The following is a 9,456-nucleotide window of genomic DNA, read 5'->3' as shown; positions in this document are numbered from 1 at the left end:
ACATGCCACAGAGCGGCTAGGCCCGCGGGCCATGGCCGCTGAGCCTGCGCGTCCGGAGCCTGTGCTCCGCAGCGGGAGAGGCCGCAACAGTGAGAGGCCCGCGCGCTGCAAAAAAAAAAAAAAAGAGCTCCAGAGATGGGCACGAGCCGCGGCTAAAAGCGCGGACCCCAGAGACGGGCATGAGACGCTAACGCTGCTGCTGCCGCCACCAAGAGGCCTGTGTGGAGCACAGGTCACTATCCACACCCGCCTTCCGGGGAGCCTGTGCAGCCCACCACTGCCAGGGTCCCAGGATCCAGGGACAACTTCCCGGGGACAACACACGGCGCGCCTCAGGCTGGTGCAACGTCACGCCGGCCTCTGCCGCCGCTAGCTCACCCCGCACTCCGTGCCCCTCCCTCCCCCCGTCCTGAGTGAGCCAGAGCCCCCGAATCAGTGGCTCCTTTAACCCCGTCCTGTCTGAGCGAAGAACAGACGCCCTCCGGCGACCTACACGCATGAGCCCCGGGAGCTCTGAGAACAAAGAAGAGAAAAGGAAATCTCTTCCAGCAGCCTCAGAAGCAGTGGATTAAAGCTCCACAATCAACTTGATGTACCCGCATCTGTGGAATACGTGAATAGAAAACGAGTCATCCCAAATTGAGGAGGTGGATTTTGAGACCAAGTTTTATGATTTTTTTCCCCTTTTCCTCTTTTTCTGTGTATGTGTATACTTCTGTGTGAGATTCTGTCTGCATAGTTTTGCTTTCACCATTTGTCCTAGGGTTCTACCCATTTTTTTTGTTTTGTTATTTTAAAAAAATTTTCTTAATAATTGTTTTTTATTTTAATAACTTTATTTTATCTTACTTTATTTTATCTTTGTTGCTTGCTTTCTTTCTTTCTTTCTCTCCTTCCCTCCTTCCTCCTTTCTTTCTTTCTTTCTACTTTTTCTCCCTTTTCTTCTGAGCCGTGTGCATCAAAGGCTCTTGGTGCTACAGCCAGGAGTCACTGCTGTGCCTCTGAGGTGGGAGAGCCAACTTCAGGACACTGGTCCACAAGAGACCTCCCAGCTCCACATAATATCAAACAGCAAAAACCTCCCAGAGATCTCCATCTCAACACCAGCACCCATCTATCAAACATTTAGAGAAGAGCTAACACCTATCCTTCTCAAACTCTTCCAAAATATAGCAGAAGGAGGAACACTCCCGAACTCATTCTACGAGGCCACCATCACCCTGACGCCAAAACCAGACAAGGATGTCACAAAGAAAAAACTACAAGCCAATATCACTGAGGGACACAGATGCAAAAATCCTCAACAAAATACTTAAAAAAAAAAAAAAACATGAGGAGGGAATGAGAAGCGGAGAAGTTGAGTAGAACTTCTGACAGTCTCCTAAGTGTAGGGGAACAAAATTGGGAATCCGGAATCACCAAAGTGAGTGGGAGCCTGCTAAACATGCGAGGCTGTGGAACGGGACCGTGAGGGGCTGGCGTGGAGGAGTCAGGCTGCTGGAAAAACATCATCCCTCACGAGCAACTGCTGACTGACTAAATGATCAGATCTGTCCATCAAGGGGGTGGTGGCCCCTCTGTTTGCCAGCTGCCCCATCAGAGAGCGTACAGTGGCTTGATGGCTATGTGGCAGAGGCGAGGTGGGGCGGTGTGGCCCAAACACCAAAAGAATGTGAATCCACAGAATTGGGGTTCTCAAGTAGGAGGATTTAGGCAAGAAAAAAGAAGAGTGGAAGAGACATGCATCTGGGACCACCATCTCCAGCCAATTACGCCCCATTTGGAACATTAAAATAGAGAAAGGGGGAGAGAGGGACAGGGATGGGGACGAGAAGGTGGGAAACTAACCCAATTAAAAAACAGGAAAGGGCCTCCCTGGTGGCGCAGTGGTCGAGAGTCCGCCTGCCGACGCAGGGGACGCGGGTTCGTGCCCCGGTCCGGGAATATCCCACATACAGCGGAGCGGCTGGGCCCGTGAGCCATGGCCGCTGAGCCTGCGCGTCTGGAGCCTGTGCTCCGCAACGGGAGAGGCCACAGCAGTGAGAGGCCCATGTACTGCAAAAAGAAAAACAAAACCAAAAACAAAAAACCCCATTCTATTATATAGTGATCATAGCTTCCTACAATTGCACAGAAGACATATTCCTTAAATCCACCATGATATTAACTAATTATGTTAACATCAATTTCACTTTGCACCATACTGGAACTAGTTTTATTTCAACTGTGGTTTGTGGACAGCTGTGATCTCTCTTCATTCCCAATCCCCTTCTAGATCCCCAGTATTTAACAGTTTGAATCTCCAAATAAAAATTTCTTGCCTTGTTGAAATTTTTTTCTAAGTTCTAAAAACTTTGGGTTTCACGTTGACCACTCAGAAGAAGTGGGAGCTGTTCAAATCTGTGCACATTTCCTGAAACAGAGTTGTGAGTGAACAAAGGCAAAGTTTCCATTTTGTAGCTCAGTGATAAATGAGGCAAGTCTAGCATAGCTCTTGTACAAAATACAAAACACAATTTGTCTTTCTCTTCCTCTCATTATGCTTAGAAGGACCAGGTGACTGCCCCACAAAGTATGTATTCCAACAGCAAACGTGGTCTTATTGAACTGGTTTCTGTGGACGCCATGTGTTTATAAATCTCCTTATCCTGTTACCACCTCTTCTCTCAAGCTGACACTCTGTATGGTATGCATTAATGCAAAACTGTTTAAAGGGCGAAAAATCAAAACTCAGGAAATTTCTAGTTCAGGATCTTTGGAGCAATGAGAACTTGGCCATATTATATATTCTGGGTAAATTATGACACGGTTTTTACCACATGAACAGAACTGCACTGAAGGTGTAAGTTTACAAGGGAGAGAGGAATAGAAAAATTACATTCAGGCCACAACACCCACGTAATTGGGCTGTAGAACTTTCGGAATTTCCTGACAACTGTTCTAAAAATTGGACTTTGCACGTTGATATTGTGGTAGCAATATTTGTATTTAGTTTCCATGGGCTTATTAAAGGAAGAAAGCATTCTAGGGAACTTTTCAACTTAGCAGTCCCTAATCCAAAAGTTCTTAATTCTTGTGTCTTTATGGGATTGCAATGGAACAACAATAAATCAGAACAAAAGATTAAAATGTCTTTATGAGTTCTTATTCTTTACGTTTGTATTAAGAATCTTTCCTGAGAAATTACCATTCTGCTAAAGTGAACTTTTAACAATTTATCATTCAGAAATATCAAAGCACAGGTATCTGTGCTTTAAAATTTGTTTTTGAGCAAGAAATAAATGGGTAAAAGTGATGGAAAAAACGTCATGAAGAACCTAGGGGTAAGACAGGAATAAAGACGCAGACCTACTGGAGAACGGACTTGAGGATATGGGGAGGGGGCAGGGTGAGTTTTGACAGGGCGAGAGAGAGTCATGGACATATACACACTAACAAACGTAGTAAGGTAGATAGCTAGGGGGAAGCAGCCGCAAGGCACAGGGATATTAGCTCGGTGCTTTGTGACAGCCTAGAGGGGTGGGATGGGGAGAGTGGGAGGGAGGGAGACGCAAGAGGGAAGACATATGGGAACATATGTATGTATAGCTGATTCACTTTGTTATAAAGCAGAAACTAACACACCATTGTAAAGCAATTATACCCCAATAAAGATGTTTAAAAAAAAAAAAAGTGATGGAAAAAGCTGAACTGGGGAACTATCATTCACATTCATTTCCTCTCTCCCTCTCTCCCTCTTTCCTGACCACAGCCTTAATAACTAAAGAATCAAGTTTTAACAAGGATAAATCTTTAGCACTTCTTCTTGCTTCATACATGCAAATAGTAACCACAGACAGTTATATGGTTTTCTAGATAAGATCAATTAATCCTTTGGTATCTGCTAAGAATTAGAAATCAGTGGCTATGTAAATATCATTTCCTTACCAACTTCCTGAAGGGATTGAGGATTTTAAATAAAATTTGTTATTAAATTCTCAGTCTGAAAAGTTACATCTTTCATGACTGTAACATCAAAAGCTCTTTTGAACTGCACAGATTTTAACAGTTGAAAAAAAAGGGTATGTGAATTACCATGCTTCCTAAGTTTAACTCAGTTTCAGAAAGACGGTAGAAATACATCAATTCACCATTCATCTCCTGGAGTGGGTGAGAAAATTCCACAAACAAAATTGAAAAGCCTTTACTGGATTAGAGTTAGAATTTCATTCTTAAATTTATGGAACACGAATATAAATGATTATTACTAACAATTCTGTTCCCCCGAGTAACAACGATAACAGCAGCTAACGCTTGATTTCTCACTTTGTGTGAGTCATTGTGCTACTAAGCCCTTCACCCCCTTATCTCATTTAAGCCGCTCAAAAATGCTATACCCAAACATGTATAAAATAGATAACTAATAAGAACCTGCTGTATAAAAAAATAAATAAAATTCAAAAATTCAAAAAAATTCTATATCCGAGATGCTATTACTACATCCTTCAGATGGAAAAGGCAATAGCTGCTTAACAAGGTTTAGGAACTTGCACGGCAAGAGCATGTTTGGCAACAGGTGCACACTGCTGGTGCGCAGCTAGTGAATACTGTTCAGTAGAAAATACAGGAACAACCGCAACACGTGGCCTTCCAGAAGCTGAATCACAGCGTCTGGAGAGTGCAAAGGGGAAAAAAAAATGAATTTAGAGTCCTGCTATTCCGGACAAGAAGCTGATTGCTGAAGAAACAAACACTGCAGAAGTGTTCCATCTTTCACCGGGGGTGTTAATATATTACAAGTATTTTAACTACACTCTCAGGAACAAACCGGTCAACAGAGACAACCCCCTTTTAACTCTATGATGTGCTAAAAATTGAAAAGTGGCAGCTCTCGTTTACTTGGTCAGGTTAGCTTCTTGAAGGTCATTTTTCAAGGGCAATGTATGTAATCGGGAGAAAAAGAAATTTTTATTTTGTGGCATTCGTTCACACATGGAAGAAGCTAATTGAATTTTACCGTTGATAATCTTGTTCATTTATCAACAGCCCAAAAGGGAGAGGGATTTGAAAACGCCATTAAAATAAAAATGTCATCTCAAGAACCAATCTTTAAATTCATCTATTGAACTTTCAATTCTTTGTTTTAGATTCATCTTGATTTCTGTCCCATCTACACAATCACATCTTTTAAAGAGTCAAGTACTTCCACAAGGTTTTAACAAGGTCCCTGATCCATTGAAAAGTTACCTGTCCCTCGACTCCAATGTTCTCCGTCCCATAGACACTATGATAGACATATATTGCTACTTCTGCTTATTTCCATTCTGGTCATTACCTATTACTTCTACTATAGAAGACGAAGGTTTTGGTAATTGTTCCTCACCCCGACTCCCCACAGACACCTCCCATCTCCAACCCTCCTAAGCACTGACAGGGTTCAGGACACGCTACCCCCAAATACGGCACCTTGTCGTATTGCATTTTTCCAGCTGAAGGAGTTTGAGAAAAGGCAGGTGTGCGAAGGACTTTCTGACCTCCTGAAGCAGGTCAGAAACCCCTCCGTGAGAGGTGCCCTCCCTACACGGGGAGGAAAGAAGCACCCTCATCTCCAAAGTCAAAGGGACACAGAGAGGAATCTGAATGAACCGGTCCTGCCATGTTTCCCTCGCTTCACTCTACTCATTTCATACCCTTTGTCCTACGGTATCCTTCCACGACTTTCTACTCTTCATCAAACCTGGCACAAAAACACGTTCAGCCATTGCTTTGGGTCTTCATTTCCTTATGCAGGCTCCTGTGTCACATAAAAGTCACGTTAAATAAATTTGTATGCTTTTCTCGTGTCAATCGGTTTTTGTCAGTCTGATTTTCAGACCCAGCCAGGGACCCAAAGAGCATTAAGGAAAACTTTTTCGTCCTTTACAGTATTCATCCTGTAATTTTGCTTAGGCTGTCATTTGCTTTTTACATTATTATGACGCTGTAAATCCTATTTATAACTGAGTCATGTTATATACTATGACTGTTTTCCCATGCAACGTTTTGTTTTTCTTACAGTTACTAATGGTCTTGTGTTTGATCGCTTAGTTCTGTATGTACTTATTACCAACACATTTTCCAATTATCCTCAAGTTGCGTACATCTTTCAAGACATTAGGACACAATGACACCTCTGGATAAATCCAGAGTCTTCTGATAAATCTGATACATGAGTCTTCAATCAATCTGGATTGATTATCCTTTATACCCACATTAGTTATCTACTGATATAAAGTTAGTGGCTTCAAACAATACTCATTCATCATCACATTGTTTCTCTGGGTCAGGGGTCCAGGTACGGCAGAACTGATTCTCTATTCAGAGTCTTACAGGGCTGAAATCAAGATGACGGCCGTGGATGCATTCCCATCTGAGGCACGGAGTCCTCTTCCAAGCTCATGCGGCTCTTGGCCGGATACAATTCCCTGTGGTGATAGAACTGAGGCCCTCGGCTTCTACAGACCACCCACCGTTTCCTGCCATGGGATCCTCTCCATAAAATAGCTGTCTGCCTCTCTAAAGCCAACAGGAGAGAAGATCTGCTGCTTCGAATCTCTCCGACTTCTTCACTCTAGGATCTCTGGACGCTCTTAAAGGGCTCACCTGATCAAGTCAGGCCCACCAAAAATAATCTCCGTTTTGATGAACTTAAAATCAACTGGTTAGGGGCTTTAATTACATCTGCAAAATCTCTTCACCTTCACCATATAACTTAACTTAAATCATGGGAGTGATATCCCATCATGTTCACAGACCCTGCCCAGACACAGGGGAGGGGATTATTCACAGCATGTCTATCAGGGATTGGAAATCTTGGGGGCTGTCCTAGAATTCTGCCTACTACTACACCTAATAACTGGAAGTCATCCAGGAATCTTCTTTCATTACTATCATGGGGATTCCCTTAGCCTTTCTCGGGTTGGAGTCCCTGTTTCCTGGACCCTATGCCTTCTTTCTTGATTAACTCCGTAATTTTGTAGAAGCACATCTCAAACAGCTTCCTGAAATGGGAAGCTAAGTTCTGCTTTTAGACACTGAACATGCAATTCTCAGTTTGAAGGGCTTTTTCCTCAGAATTTTCAGTGTGTGCTGCTCCGTTGCTTTCTAGCTTACCCTGTTGCTACTGATAACTCTGATGTCTTCTAATACTTGATACTGTGTATAAAACTTGCTTTTTTCCCCCTCCCTCAGAGTTTGTAGAATCTATCTTCTGTCCCCAGCTTTCTGAAATTCATTGATAACAAGCCTTGGAGTGGGTCTACTTTATCCACTGTTCTGGACACTTAGTCATCCCTTTCCATTGGAACATTCATGTTCTTCGACTCTGGGAGATATTTTTTGAATTATATTATTGATGATTTCCTTTTCTCTGTTATCTCTGTCCTCTATTCATAGAACTTCAATTATTCCAGAACATTCTAGATGGCTCTTTTTTAAAAAAAAATTTTATCTTATTTTCCTGTCTATTTTCTATTCTACTTTCTGGGCAGTTGCCTTAATTTTGCCTTCTAACAGTGTGTGTTAGCGTGCTTTTAATGCCTAAGATTTTGCGTTCACTGAATTTTTTTATAGTATCTATTTCTTGCCTCACAGATTCTTATCTTCTCTGAAGATATTAATAAAAGTTATTATGCATTTTTTTTCTTTCCATTGGTACTTCAAGTTAGTTTTAAAAAAATCAATGTCTGGCAGTCCTTGACTGTCTGGTCATATTTAAGGGTGAGGCACTAAAAAGATGACTGGGAGCTCTTGGGGGCAATGCTTGTCAATGGTGCTTTTCTCTCTACGGTGATATTTGGAAGACCTCGGATTCCAGTATCCTCTGCTCATTTCTTTTGTAAGTTACGTTTTCAGAGAAGATACTTCTGACCTCTTGCATCGAAAGTACACGTCGGGCTTCCCTTGGTGCAGTGGTTGAGAATCCGCCTGCCGATGCAGGGGACGCGGGTTCGTGCCCCGCTCCGGGAAGATCCCACGTGCCGCGGAGCGGCTGGGCCCGTGAGCCGTGGCCGCTGAGCCTGCGCGTCCAGAGCCTGTGCTCCGCAACGGGAGAGGCCACAACAGTGAGAGGCCCGCGTACCGCCAAAAAAAAAAAAAAAAAGAAAGTCCATGTCTGGCTGCCAAAATTCTTGAACCATGGGAGGGGAGAAGGCTGGAGATCTCAACTCTCATATATAAGGTTTACCCTAATCCCCATGTTTTCCACTTGGTGTCTCTGTTTTAGCTGTGCCTCATACTGTCTCGTTCAAAGATCGTCTGTTTATCCTCTTTACAGAACAAACCTCCAGCCTCTGGCCAGAATAGGGGAGGGCTGTTTGCTCAGCTGCCGAAATTTGGAATGGAGATGTGAGGGGCTAAATTCTTAAACAGACTTTCAACCAATTCTTCCACCTGCCAAACCCTGCTCCTTTGGCGGATTCTGCAATGGACATTAGGTCATTTCTCCCCTTTCCCAACTTCCAGCTTAGGATTCAGCTTTCTCACGTCTGTGAAGTCATTTAACTCCCATCTACCTTCACACCAACCTCTAAGATTTTGTCACTGTTGTCTCCCATCTCATTCTTTGTCCTTGTCTATTTATATCTTCTTTTCACATTCCTTTACTCTCATTTAGTGGGATTTGGGGAAGAAGAGGAGTTAAAGTACTTATATGTTCAACCTGCCATTCTTAACTATTTGCATAGAAGACAATGAATCGAAGTTTTGGGGGGTAATCTCACCAGATGATTTGACAGCCTGCCTGGAAGAATATACTAGTGAGAGAGGCAATAGACTTGTGGACAAAAATAATGGTGAGACATTTCTCTACAAGATATTAAAATGTAAGTACATCATTACTAAAATGGAGTCATTTTAGTGGTTACAGACAGATACGTTCATGGAGCAAAACACAGCAAAACCAAATACATAAAATATTTGGTATACGATAATGTACTAACTCGAACGGTGAGAAAAGGATTAACATGCAAATTAGCCAGTTGACAAATGACATTATAACAAACAACTAACAATTTTCATATACATATGTATAAAGCCTTCATCACAATACACTCTGAGAGTCCCTACCACCTCCCAGAATCAGAAAAGGGTCCCGGGGGGCTGACAAGGATTCCAAGGATGTCTTTCAGTATTTGCTTGTATCTCTGCCATTTCTCTTTGCTCTGGCTCTTGTGGGCCATCTGAAGGCAGCTGGCTTTTCTGACACCACCTGCCCACTACACACACATGCACACCCTAAGGGATCATGACAGCCTTTACACTCCCAGGATCACTGAGCTCAGTCCTTGGTCCACAGGCTCCCACACTGTCTGAAGTTCTGCCACTTCCTTAAGGCCCAGTTGAGAGTGGGACACCTTCTCCACTGCTCTCAGAACTCCCAGCTCTTACCCATGGGGCTTGGCAATTTTGCTCCTTAGGGGCTGGGACTGCTGCCTCACT

The 9,456-nt window shown here is 43.1% G+C and overlaps 1 protein-coding gene across 1 annotated transcript in view; it reads right to left on the bottom strand.

The window, feature by feature from the left end:
- Positions 1–9,456, bottom strand: part of MID1 (midline 1) — a 633,735-nt gene that overhangs the window by 553,900 nt on the left and 70,379 nt on the right. The window lies entirely within an intron of this gene.

Source organism: Neophocaena asiaeorientalis, unplaced genomic scaffold, assembly GCF_003031525.2.
Source record: "Neophocaena asiaeorientalis asiaeorientalis breed wild unplaced genomic scaffold, Neophocaena_asiaeorientalis_V1.1 scaffold812, whole genome shotgun sequence".
Classification (NCBI taxonomy): domain Eukaryota; kingdom Metazoa; phylum Chordata; class Mammalia; order Artiodactyla; family Phocoenidae; genus Neophocaena; species Neophocaena asiaeorientalis.
The sequence above is the reverse complement of the archived record's forward strand: the minus strand, read 5'-3'. Positions and strand labels throughout refer to the sequence as shown.